The sequence below is a fragment of the Gossypium hirsutum genome, chromosome D03, assembly GCF_007990345.1.
Source record: "Gossypium hirsutum isolate 1008001.06 chromosome D03, Gossypium_hirsutum_v2.1, whole genome shotgun sequence".
NCBI classification, from domain to species: Eukaryota; Viridiplantae; Streptophyta; class Magnoliopsida; order Malvales; family Malvaceae; genus Gossypium; species Gossypium hirsutum.
In genome coordinates, this window is record NC_053439.1 from 46,382,614 (window position 1) to 46,393,771 (window position 11,158).

Consider the following 11,158-nt stretch of genomic DNA (forward strand, 5'->3'; position numbering starts at 1 on the left):
AGGTAATTAAGGTAAAAACATAATTAATTATGTTAATTAACCTTAAAACTAAGTATATATAATAAAATTTAGTGGAAGATGAAATATTAACCATTTTCCCAAATCCAATCTTGGCCATTGAAGAATAAAAAACCAAGCTTCCAAACTTTTTTATTCGACCATAATTTTCTAAGTTCATTTAGGTCCTTTCTTGTAATTTTGTAGATTTGAGGTCATGAGAGCTTGATTTAACTAGCCCATGTACTAATTTATGGAACTGTTAAAGTTTTAGAAATATACCATTGTTGATAATTAGATGAAATTGGTGTGAAATTGATGTGAAATTGCTAGAAGTTAAGCTTAGATTAAGAAAATGACTAAATTGTAAAGCTTAATTATTAGTTTCGTACATTTGGGACCAAATTGAATGAAATGTAAAAATTTCATAAATTTCAGTAGGAACCAGAAATAGGAGGTCCCTAATGAGTAACTATGGAATCAGATTTTAATCTGAAGCTTTAGATTGAAAGTTATGTTTGTCCCGGATTTAGGGATTTAGGGACTAAATTGAATAAATTGTAAAATATGTTGGGCTTTGTAATTCATTTCAAGTTGAACTGAATTTGATAGTATTATGTGTTTATGATCCTATTTAGCTAACATTGACATGGAACTATTAAGAGGGAAAGGAAAACCGAAAGTTCTCAACGAGTAGCTCGTAAATTTGACTTGTATTTCTATGATTCGGGAACCAGTTATTTTCTGCATCGTTATGTCATTTTGTATTATATGGTGTTGAGGTAAGTTATCAATGGTTATTTGAACTGAATTGATATGTTTAAGATTGATTATCAAAATAGGGACTGGATTGAATAGAATAGAGTTTCACAATTTGATTGATACTTGATAGTTGGCCTAAAATTGAGTTGAAACATGTTGTAATATATGATAAATTTATGATAAATTAGAAATGATAAATTATGATTTGAACTGCTTATATTCAATCAAAAATTTGGTTACCCTATTAGCTATTTGGACCAAGTCGAATATAGTTGGCATGTCATATGGTCAGATTATTGATTGAAAACAATCATTTTCAGGCAACCCGGGGTGGTAGATTATTTATATAGAATCATCATTTTTGAGTAATTCGGGGTGACAGATTAATCAGTTTCAGAAAACCATCGTTGTCAGGCAACCTAGAGCAATAGTATGTACTTGTATAGAGTCATTGTTGCCGGCCAACCCCGGGTGACGGATCTGTGTATCCATTCTGAGTCTATGTCTAGTTAATAAGGTTATAAACATATGAATTAACTAAATAACATGTGAATTAATAAATGAAACAGAAATGCGATTTATGACAGAATGTAAAAGAATCGAAAATGAGCCTTAGGGGCCAAATGCGAACGAGAGAGTCAATAGGCTCAGAAATAGTTAAAAAGCTTGTATGAATTTGAATATGTATATATAAATGTTGATGTTATGCTATTATTTGGTATGTTATAAAAGAGAGAAATGGTACCTTGATGCAGTCGAAAACCAAGTAAAAATCTCACTAAGGCAAGTGCACCTATCAATTACTAGTATAGCTACAGTGAGCAAATATATCATTCCCAAGAAGACTAAAAATACTAGTAATTACCGTCTTTCTATTATTTAACTGATAAATTCGAGTGATTGATTGAAAACTAAAATTAACTAAATTAATTAACTACAAACGCGACAAAGAACAAATCAAGAAAATAATCGAATAATAACCAAGAAGCGAAACAATACCCAGGAAAGAATTCACCTAGACTTCATCTATCACTATCAATCTAAATTACACAAATTCTTTACTTAGTATCTTGATACGTAGAAATCCCTAAATGATACTAATATCTCTCTTCAAAAATAAGAGCAACTGACTCTAGGTTGATTAATTGAAATTTCTTTCTCATTAAAACCCTTATTATCACATTAACTCAATCTATGGATTCTCCTATTAGATTTGACTCTAATCTGGTAGATTTATGTCGTCCTATTTCTGGGATTGCATGCAACTCCACTCAATTATGCTAGATCTACTCTTAAAAAGAGTCTATTCCTCTTATGATTTAAGCACATCAAACATGGATCAATAATATAGAAATAAATATTAAACCAAGAATTAAGCACACATAATTGAGACCAAGATTTAAGTCTTTATTGCGTAAAATAGAAATCAAACAACATAATTCATCATAGGGTTCATCTCCCTAGATATTTAGAAAATTTGTTCATGCTAGCAAATAAAAACATCTAAAATAAATTATAACCACAAGAAACAAAAAAACTAATAATAATGTCCAAAGTAATCAAAAGAGTCTATGACGACTCTCTCCTATCTTTTTTTTTCATATATAGGTCTCAAAATGCTCGAAAAACTCTGAAAATCGAGTTTTCCACAGTTTGGAGTGCTATTCGCGAAATCAACAGGACTTGTCACATGGCCGTGTTGCAGCTTGTATGGTTCACACGGTTGTGTGGAATGGTCCAGGTTGTGTGGTCCCTGTACCTTACTCTAATTTTTCGATTTTCACTTTTTTTCGCTCCTTTTGCTCCTAAATGCTCTCTTAAGTATAAAAATATGAATTTAAAAGATTAGGAGCATAAAATTCTCCATTAAGATTGAATAATCATCCAAATACGCATTAAGAACGAGGTTAAAATATGTTTCTTTTAGCACCTATCATACCTTAATTGCTAAATAGCATATATGGTATGTTTTGGGTGCTTATGTGTTGTCTTGAAGCATGAAATGATTTTAGGTGTGTTATGTGATAATGGTAGCTATGACATGAATAGGTGAAAAAATTTTCTAATGCAAATCTATATGGAAATGAAAGAACTTGACTTGATTGATATGGGCGTAGGTTTAAATGGAATGTGTGCATATGTTTAAGCTTGCATTATTTGGCTTGAATCACGGAAATACCGCTGAGCGTACAATTTATTTTCTTCGTGTGCAGATAAAATAGATTCCTAATAGTTTGGGCAGTTGGTCCAACATCTTGGAAGCAATCTCTGACTCAGAAAAGTTTGTAAAATACCATTTTTGCTTAAGGGTGGCATGTACCTAATTAAAGTCGGTTTTGGTATAGTTAAATGTTTTGGTGAACTTTTGATATAAGAGTTGATATATACAGAGTATTGAACATATAAATGTAGTAGACAATTGAGTTTTAAGTATGAATTGAAGTTTATATGTTTAAAGGTTTGAATGTTTTGAACCAAGCAATATGGCATTGGTATACCATTTTTCAAGGTATTTTGTTATGTTTGAGACATAGAGATTACATGTTTTGGCCGGAAATGTGGTTTGAATGTGCATGCTTATTTGATTGGAAAGTGTAAATTGAAGATTCATTTGGAAATTGCAAGAATAGGTTGTCATGTCACAACGAGATCAGGTTACCATGCCATGACGCGATGTCGAGTATAGGTCATTGAGACAAGACCTAGTCAGAATGTTGTGTCGCAACTAGGAACCCCCTGAAACCGTGACATTAACATGAAATTTTGTAAACATTACAATTTAGTCCTAATCCAATTTCAGGTTAGTATTAGAGCTTTCGTAAGCTCGTATAAGACCCAGAAATGGATATACAACATTATTTTTATTTTAATTGCTTGCAAATGAATGTTTAATTATGTGAATTGGATAATGAATTGTTCATAATTGCTCCAGCAACAAATGTGACACCTTATAGTTCGGATTCGCTGATCAGTTTGGGTATAGGGTGTTACAAGTAGACCCAGATAATTACTCTTCAAATCCATTTAACTCATCTCAAAGGTTTTTTTCGATCCATTGTATTCCCATATTAGAAGAAGATGGTTGATTTGAAAAGGTTGATTCTTAAACATTGTTTGAAGAATTATATTTGAAAGGTTAAAAAATATTAGAAATAACCAAAAATTAAATTGAGGTAGCGGAGTGAGAGATGTATCCAATATCTATGATTACACATCCATGAATAAACAAAATGAATAATGAAACAAATTTTGATGACTATTCAATGGTAATGAACTTGATACATCCTATTTTTGCCTATCTCAAGCATATTAATAGAAACCTATCCCTTGTTAACCTCAAATTAAGATCGCCTTCAAATGAATTTTCATTAAATATATAATTTTGTATTCATGAAATATACTTAACGTATGAAGTGAAGGAAAATAATAATAATAATTTGGCAGAAGACGTTTTCATATGCCCATTCACCCTTTTAATTGTAATGGCTAAACACGTGAACCGTACAGTTTTAATTTTAGTTTATCTCTTACATTTATCTGACAAAATTCCAGCACGTGTACTTTAATATGCAATTTATTGTATTTTCTGTTTTTCATTAAAATATGCTAGGGTAAGAGAAAATGATAACAGGACTATGCTCAAATTCAGGGAAAAGCCAGACTGGTTGATGCCGACATACTTGTTTAAGTATTTTTAATTTTAAGATAATTTTAAAAATTAAAATAAAATAAATGTTTAATTTATATTTGATATTATAATTATTTCATTTTTTACCCTATTAATATTTAGATATTACAATTATTAAGACTTTTTTTACCAAATTAATATTTAAATAGTTTACCAAATTAAATTAAAAATGTTACTAAATTTATCATAAAAAATTATAAATTTTATAAAAAATAAATTAAAAAGAAACTTTAAAAAAACTTTGGGGGCCAAACACAAAATTTTCCTTCTTTAAAACACTAATAATAATATTAAAATAAAATTTTAAAATTTAAAAAGGCTTAAAAGAAATTTTAAAAAATTTAGATGGAGGTCGGGTTCTTTGCTAACTACCTAAATTCGCCTCAACTCAAATTATAAAATAGATGAAATACCTGTAATTATATAAAAAAAAATATAAAACCATTATAATAATCTAGTTGAGAATAAGTTATAAGTAAATGGAAAAGAAGCTAATCTCGTGGGAGGAGAACACCTAGTCAATAAACTATAATTTGGAATTATAATCATACGAGTAAAAATAAAAATAATATATATTCAAATAACTGTAATCACAATTAAATTAGTACAATACACTGGATACTCTAAAAATGAGAATACATTTGGATTTAGATAAGAATAAATCTCAAAATGCCACCTGGTCGTTAAATTCAACTATTAGTCAATATACTTTGCAATGTACTTTAATTTGATCAATTTTAATCCCTTTATTTTTTTACTTTTAAAATTTTAGTTCTAACACAAACAATAAAAGTTAAACCCTTTTGCTTAAATTCAATTGTTAGTCATGTACTATGCGTACAGTTGTAGATTTAATTCTTATTCTTCAATTGAATTATTCTACTCTATACTTTTCAAATTTTAAAATTTTAATCTTGGCACAAATGATAATCGTTAATCTATTATATGAATTTTTAGTGAGTAAAATGTGAAAATAATAAGTTAACATGGCATTATACATACGATAATATTTGCTGCATTAAATTTTGGAAATAATAAAACTTAACTCAATAAATTTAACATCATTTGATGAGGATTAAAATTTTTAAATTTAAAAATTTCACAAACTAAAAATAACTAAATTAAAATATGAGAATTAAATCTCATAACTTTTAAAAATACAACAACGATACCAAAATTTAACTTTTTTATATGAAAAACAGTGTCATTAAAACCCACTCTCCCATATTACAGAAGTGGAAAAAGAGCGCATTAGAAAAAACCATTCATTAACAAAATCATTACCAATACAAAATGAGGGACAAATACAAGGAGGTTGACTCCACCACACAAAATCATTGCTACCTAACACGGCGAGCTTCGGCAGATGATGAGCAGGTTGGTTCCCTTAAAATACTAAATCTTGGAGCAAAAGATTTAGTGTGGGTTTAGATGGGCGGTAAGATACGGTGCAGTGCGTTTAGTTTATTTTTTGTCTCACGCTACAGTATCGTTATAATATTTAATTTCACCGTTATCACTATTTTTATACTAACCGCAGATAAATACACTGTCAATCCAAACCCACCCTTAATAGAATCGGTCAAAGTCCCAAGCTAGACATTATAAGATCACTGCCTATAAGAAAACTTGCGGAAATGAGGCTCTTTTCCTGTATCTTCCTGTCATGAATATATATCTATAAGCTGACTTTACAATTAAATGTCAATAAGTTGCTAGGGCCCGGTAGCAATTATTAATAGTACTGCTAGTAGACAATGAGACAAAACGGACTTGGTTCCACCCCTCCTCATCGGCTGCTTATCGAACTAAATCCCCATTCCAACTATTTGGGGTAGGTTTTTTTTTCTTTTTTTAATTAAGATTCGACTGATGTATGGTTTAATCTAGATTAGATATTGTTTTCTTTGGATACTTACGAGATGTTTTAGATTGAGCTAGGGTAAGTTTGTGTTACACTCGTGTATGATTTAAGGCCTTATTTAGTATTTCTTAAAAACAAACATTTTTTTGCTTGAAAAATATTTTTAGAAGAAAAACTGTACTAAACAATTATTTTTTTGCTGAAATTTTTAACTTTTCAAGAGCACTTTTAAAAAGAAAAATTAAAATTTTTAGCTCTTTCCTACTCATAACACTTTTGTTACTTAATTACTTTTTTACCCCTCCAACAATATGATAGTTTTTTTTCTTAGTGCTTAATTACAAATGTGTTAAAATTATTAATTAAAAATAATTTTTAGAAGAAAAACAATACAAATGTGTTAATATATCTAATTACAAATATTTAATGGTTATATTTAAATATTTAAAATATAGTTTATATATTCTAATTAAATTTTATAAATAATTAATATTTATTGCTTAAAAATATTTAAAATTTATATTTCATTTATTAAAATATTAATAACAAATTATAATAAATTATTTTTTATATTCTTACTAAAATATAACAATATTAAGTAATTTGAACATTATTTAAATACATATTTGTTACTTGATAATACCATGTCTAAAATGAACATTTAATTTCTTACTAAACACTCAAATCTTAAACCAAAATTTTTAAAAATACTTATCAAAATAACTTTTCTAAAACACTTTTTAAAAACACTTCTCAAAAGTAATGTTAAACTATCCTTAAATACTATACATATTTGTCCCATCTTGACTTGCTCGGGTATAGATCTCAAAATTTATTCATATATATTTATATTTGTAAATGATTAACTCAAATCTATTTAATCTCATCCATGCATTTTAAAAAATAAAAATATGTTTTTTATTTAATGTTTTGTGATTTACATGAATTTCTTTTACCAAACTTTAAAATTTTTAATATTTATCAGTCAAAAATATTTTATTATTTAAATTAAAGTATAATATATTTAAATTTCATATAATATAATATATAAAAAATAACATAAACTTAAAAAAGGTTAAATGTATTAAATAAGTATTTTTTCATGCAAACTCATTTTTCAAAACTTATACCGTTTGACTTAGACAAATAGTTGAGACCTTTTGGCAGGTCTACACAGGCCCACACACAAAACTCTTCAGGTTCTCACCCATAGTTACTTACATTTCTAACCTTACATACAAAAAAAAAAGTTTATTTTGCATAATAGGTACCAATTGAACTAATTAAATAAATTTGTTATACCCTCATCTTACACCCCCTTCACCAAAAAGTTAACCATTACAGAGACCTGGTGACATATAGCCTCGCCATGGCTTCGCTAGAAGAGCTACTTTATAGCTTCGCCTAAAGATCACACATGGCAAGCCCAAACAATCCATAAAAGATGTATTGGGAAGGTCCCTGCTCCCTAGCAATGTTTATAAATCCATCATATCTGTCAAATGCCTTGTCTAATCTCTTTAGGTTGACTTCAAAGTGCCTTAGGCTGACACACGCCATCTTTATCACTGCACCCAAGGGAAGGGAAACTTAATGGCTGAGATGATGCCTAGCCTCTATCACTCTGAAATACTCTTTGGAAAAATCGGTTTAAAAACGATGATTGTAAGCACAATGAAGGTTTAAAAATTTTCTAAAAAAATAGTGATTGTGATATTTATAACAATAAAATTATTATTTGAATTATATTTGTGATTTCAAATTAGGTAAATATAGTTGGTCTTAATTTTCTACCACTCAATCTTCTCCGTTAGTCTCGACTTTAGTTTGTTATAATGTAAGTTCTAATTGTAAATCAATAAAAACTATGTGAACTTCCAAAAGGCTAGAAACCAAAGATGAATTTTTAGTAAAATATATAATTTATTTTGAGAAAAATAACTTCTATATTTTGACAAAATATAGACGCAAAGTAACATTTCATCTTTATTTATATAGAAAATAATATGAGTCTCAATCAAACAAGGTGTAACCGAATAATAATATTTTAAAAGAAAAATACACTCCCACAAGGAGTGTTTATAAGGGCAACAACAATATCCTCTCTAGAATTAGGGTTTGTCGCCCCTTACTCTTAATCGGGCCTAGAGAAGTGCATTTGGTCGGTTCGATTTTTATGCCAAAAATTGAATAAACTGAAATATCCATGTAAATTGAATAAATCGAAACGATCGAAGGAGCAAAACCGAATAAACTAAACTGAAAATGTTCAGCTTGGTTTTTCGATTTTGTTAATTGGAAAAAATTTCTAATTGAGGTACTTATACTTTTTTTTTCCTTTCAATTTTTACACAATTGCCTTCTTTCATCAAATTTAGTAAATCGTATTACTTTTAATTTTATTTTTATTTCAAATTCATTATAAAAATATTAAAATTAAATCAAATAATTTTAAATAAACTAAAAAATATTTATTTTCTCACATGACCAACAACCCAACATACAATTTTCATGTCTTCTACTATTTTTAATTGGTGTATATCAATTTATCATATATATATTAAATGATAAAAATTAGAATGAATATCATAAAAAATTTAAATTATCAAATTGGGTTTTAAATATTAATGATTATTAGGTTTTAAATTTTAATAGGTTTGAGTTTTAAGAGTATTAAATTTTAAAGGGTATTTGGGTTTAAAATTTAAATTTTGTTTTGGGTATGTAAATGGGTTATGGGCTTACCACCTTGTGGGTTGTGGCTTAATTGGTTTAAAATGTTAAAACTGACCGAATAAACAAATTAAATTGAACATAAAAGTCGTTTAAACTGAAAAACTAAATAAACAGGGAAAAAATTGGTTTTTTTTTTTCAGTTTGGTTTTTTCGGTTTGAATTTTTTTTTCTCACACTCCTAGTTAGGCCTCGTCATGTATCAAGTCAATTATATGTGTTATTCGCTCTTTAAACCAACTCATATAATTTGTATAACCCAAAAAATATGTTTCTTATGTTCAAAATATTATTTATTTAAATTAATTAACTTCATAAATTATTCTCTCAACCAAATTCTAATCCCGTTAAAGTCATGACGACTTTACTGTACTAGAATCTATGAAGAAACTAATTTAATTAACTTGTTCTTATGAAACTATGATGACTTAATTAATTTAATTTCCACTTCAAGCTTAAATTATTTAATTACAAAATAATTAAATAATAATTCAAAAAAATAAATTTAATTACCAAGTCATCTCTTATTAATAGCGAGAAAACACATTCACAGCAAATAGTAATATATGAGGTCTATTTCTCTAGTTCATCTTTTCACATTTTCATATTATCGATTCTATTGCAAACCATCAAGGTTATACTGAGCTAGCAGAGAGACCGATTGAACATATATAATTAGGGCTTAAATAATTTGTAATTAATTTTTGACTCTTCATCTATTAATTACAACATTATTTAACCATAGAGTCATTCCACTAAAGTACTCTCCTTATTATATATAGGGAATGTAGCAGACCCAATTAGCCCGGGCCCGCATGCAGAACCCAAACAAAAAAACCCAAATAAACAGTCTAGTGTTTTACAGGCCCAATAATATTAAACCTAAAAAACAATTAGCCCAAACCCCAATAGCCCATTAACTAAAATATAGCAGCAACCCTAGCACCATACGCCCTAGCCGCCGCAGCCTCCACGCCTCCAGCAGAATTCCAGGCGCCGCACGTCTCGGGGCCAACCTCCTCTCCACGCGCGCCGTACTCTTTATGAACACCTGCAAAAACGGACTAAGAGTCCACAAAGAAAAATATTGTAAAACTAATGTATTTTCTTAGGCTATAAAAAGCCTAAATCTGTACATTGAGAGGGGGATTTTTCAGGGTAAAAAAAGAGACGAAAATAAAGAGAAATACTGAGATTCCAAAGATTGGTTTTTCGAAGGTGAATCGTGTTTTTATTTTTTATTTTTCTTATTTATTTTTCATTTAAAATATAAAGAAAAGGAAGGAAAAACTTACCCATACGCCGAACCCGCCGAGTCGTGGCCATCTCCGTCGCAATCAGAGCCTTGGCGCAAAGGGGAGCGGCGGTGCTCAAAGGGTTGAGGGAACCCTAAAAAAATCTTACAGAAAAAGAAAGAATCTGAAACTTTTTTTAGTTTTAATTTTGTTTCTTTTGAAATTTAAAAGCAAAGACGAAATGGTGCTGTTTGGGGAAGGGGGTCCGCGCGTCAGACCTTAAATGGTCTATTTGCGCATTCGGTCCCCCTATTCTAGCAGTGCATTTAAATTGAATTTCTGATTTCTTTTAAATTTTCCCCGCATGTTTTATTTTTGTTCCATTTTGGACTCTCGATGCGCAGCGTTTTAGGAAGGCGGATTATTTCCATTTTGGCCCCCTCATTTAACGCAAGCATTGCAAATTAGTCCTCCGTTTTTTAATTCGTTTTTTTATTTTTTTACTATTATTATATTATTATTATTACAATTATTATTTCTATGTTCATTCACATGCGTAATTTTTATATAATATATATACATATGCATTTTTTCTTATAGTCTTCACGCATTGTTTTTATATATAATATATATATGCATTCTTATGTATAGTACCCGTTTATTCGTATATATATTTTTATACATATGCTTTATATTTCATTTTCCTAACTTTTATATATATATACTTTTATATTTTAGTTTCAATTTTGTATTTTTTTTGTTTTGTAAATATATATACATATACATACATTTTTTTAACTTTTATATACTTTATATTATATATTTATGCTTTATACATTTCTATTATTTTTAAATATATAAACAAAAACATATTTTCAT

General features: G+C 28.6%; 1 long non-coding RNA gene across 1 annotated transcript; it reads right to left on the bottom strand.

Annotated features, from left to right (window-relative positions):
• Positions 1-9,719: 9,719 nt before the first annotated feature.
• Positions 9,720-10,709, bottom strand: LOC107950326 (uncharacterized). The gene is made up of 2 exons (XR_001697984.2): positions 10,340-10,709; positions 9,720-10,108 (listed from the first exon to the last, which is right to left on the bottom strand). It is a non-coding gene; the product is annotated as an uncharacterized lncRNA (long non-coding RNA).
• Positions 10,710-11,158: the final 449 nt, after the last annotated feature.